The following is a 2458-nucleotide window of genomic DNA, read 5'->3' as shown; positions in this document are numbered from 1 at the left end:
CATCCGACATGTTACCCCCGTCTTCGTCCCTTATCCTTGCCCCTCCCAGCTCCACTACAAAGACGATTGTACATTGCTTTGGCCGCTCCCTCTCAACTACAGCGACGAGTTTAACGCGGTTTCCACCCCTCCCTCTCAACCGCACCAGTGCACGCTTGCCGCGCCACAACGCCGCCGCTAGACTCGTGAATCGTGAGCACCCAGCTATAACTTACCGCACTCGTGCAAAATAATAAAACACGGTAAATATATTACTTACACGTGCGTTTTGTTTTGCAAGCGACGCAAAAAAAATAAAAAGGGAATGCAACACGAGGACTTCCCAGGAGGTCAACCATCCTAGTACTACTCTCGCCCAAGCACGCTTAACTTCGGAGTTCTGATGGGATCCGGTGCTTTAGTGCTGGTATGATCGCATCCGACATGTTACCCTCGTCTTCGTCCCTTTTCCTTGCCCCTCCCAGCTCCACTACAAAGACGATTGTACATTGCTTTGGCCGCTCCCTCTCAACTACGGAGACGAGTTTAACGCGGTTTCCACCCGTCCCTCTCAACCGCACCAGTGCACGCTTGCCGCGCCAGAACGCCGCCGCTAGACTCGTGAATCGTGAGCACCCAGCTATAACTTACCGCACTCGTGCAAAATAATAAAACACGGTAATTATATTACTTACACGTGCGTTTTGTTTTGCAAGCGGTGCAAAAAAAATTAAAAAGGGAATGCAACACGAGGACTTCCCAGGAGGTCACCCATCCTAGTACTACTCTCGCCCAAGCACGCTTAACTTCGGAGTTCTGATGGGATCCAGTGCTTTAGTGCTGGTATGATTCCATCCAACATCTTACCCCGTCTTCGTCCCTTATCCTGGCCCCTCCCAGCTCCACTACAAAGACGATTGTACATTGCCTTGGCCGCTCCCTCTCAACTACGGAGACGAGTTTAACGCGGTTTCCATCCCTCCCTCTCAACTGCACCAGTGCACGCTTGCCGCGCCACAACGCCGCCGCTAGACTCGTGAATCGAGAGCACCCAGCTATAACTTACCGCACTCGTGCAAAATAATAAAACACGGTAAATATATTACTTACACGTGCGTTTTGTTTTGCAAGCGGTGCAAAAAAAATTAAAAAGGGAATGCAACACGAGGACTTCCCAGGAGGTCACCCATCCTAGTACTACTCTCGCCCAAGCACGCTTAACTTCGGAGTTCTGATGGGATCCAGTGCTTTAGTGCTGGTATGATCGCATCCAACATGTTACCCCGTCTTCGTCCCTTATCCTGGCCCCTCCCAGCTCCACTACAAAGACGATTGTACATTGCTTTGGCCGCTCCCTCTCAACTACGGAGACGAGTTTAACGCGGTTTCCACCCCTCCCTCTCAACTGCACCAGTGCACGCTTGCCGCGCCACAACGCCGCCGCTAGACTCGTGAATCGAGAGCACCCAGCTATAACTTACCGCACTCGTGCAAAATAATAAAACACGGTAAATATATTACTTACACGTGCGTTTTGTTTTGCAAGCGGCGCAAAAAAAATTAAAAAGGGAATGCAACATGAGGACTTCCCAGGAGGTCACCCATCCTAGTACTACTCTCGCCCAAGCACACTTAACTTCGGAGTTCTGATGGGATCCGGTGCTTTAGTGCTGGTATGATCGCATCGGACATGTTACCCCCATCTTCGTCCCTTATCATTGCCCCTCCCAGCTCCACTACAAAGACGATTATACAATGCTTTGGCCGCTCCCTCTCAACTACGGAGACGAGTTTAACGCGGTTTCCACCCCTCCCTCTGAACCGCACCAGTGCACGCTTGCCGCGCCACAACCCCGCCGCTAGACTCATGAATCGTGAGCACCCAGCTATAACTTACCGCACCAGTGTAAAATAATAAAACACGGTAAATATATTACTTACACGTGCGTTTTGTTTTGCAAGCGGCACAAAAAAATTTAAAAAGGGAATGCAACACGAGAACTTCCCAGGAGGTCATCCATCCTAGTACTACTCTCGCCCAAGCACGCTTAACTTCGGAGTTCTGATGGGATCCGGTGCTTTAGTGCTGGTATGATCACATCCGACATGTTACCCCCGTCTTCGTCCCTTATCCTTGCCCCTCCCAGCTCCACTACAAAGACGATTGTACATTGCTTTGGCCGCTCCCTCTCAACTACAGCGACGAGTTTAACGCGGTTTCCACCCCTCCCTCTCAACCGCACCAGTGCACGCTTGCCGCGCCACAACGCCGCCGCTAGACTCGTGAATCGTGAGCACCCAGCTATAACTTACCGCACTCGTGCAAAATAATAAAACACGGTAAATATATTACTTACACGTGCGTTTTGTTTTGCAAGCGACGCAAAAAAAATAAAAAGGGAATGCAACACGAGGACTTCCCAGGAGGTCAACCATCCTAGTACTACTCTCGCCCAAGCACGCTTAACTTCGGAGTTCT

The 2458-nt window shown here is 50.5% G+C and overlaps 5 non-coding genes across 5 annotated transcripts; all 5 read right to left on the bottom strand.

Moving 5' to 3' along the window:
* Nucleotides 1-301: 301 nt before the first annotated feature.
* On the bottom strand, nt 302-420 carry LOC123155386 (5S ribosomal RNA). Its single transcript, XR_006477344.1, has one exon. It is a non-coding gene; the product is annotated as a 5S ribosomal RNA (ribosomal RNA).
* A 297-nt stretch (nt 421-717) lies between these two features.
* Nucleotides 718-836, bottom strand: LOC123153083 (5S ribosomal RNA). Its single transcript, XR_006476369.1, has one exon. It is a non-coding gene; the product is annotated as a 5S ribosomal RNA (ribosomal RNA).
* A 296-nt stretch (nt 837-1132) lies between these two features.
* LOC123154166 (5S ribosomal RNA) lies at nt 1133-1251 on the bottom strand. The gene has a single exon (XR_006476707.1). It is a non-coding gene; the product is annotated as a 5S ribosomal RNA (ribosomal RNA).
* A 296-nt stretch (nt 1252-1547) lies between these two features.
* Nucleotides 1548-1666, bottom strand: LOC123154216 (5S ribosomal RNA). Its single transcript, XR_006476727.1, has one exon. It is a non-coding gene; the product is annotated as a 5S ribosomal RNA (ribosomal RNA).
* Nucleotides 1667-1963: 297 nt separating this feature from the next.
* LOC123150981 (5S ribosomal RNA) lies at nt 1964-2082 on the bottom strand. Its single transcript, XR_006475438.1, has one exon. It is a non-coding gene; the product is annotated as a 5S ribosomal RNA (ribosomal RNA).
* Between the last annotated feature and the right edge of the window lie 376 nt (nt 2083-2458).

The sequence above is a fragment of the Triticum aestivum genome, chromosome 1B (assembly GCF_018294505.1).
Source record: "Triticum aestivum cultivar Chinese Spring chromosome 1B, IWGSC CS RefSeq v2.1, whole genome shotgun sequence".
Classification (NCBI taxonomy): Eukaryota; Viridiplantae; Streptophyta; class Magnoliopsida; order Poales; family Poaceae; genus Triticum; species Triticum aestivum.
This window is presented reverse-complemented; position numbering and strand designations above follow the sequence as displayed.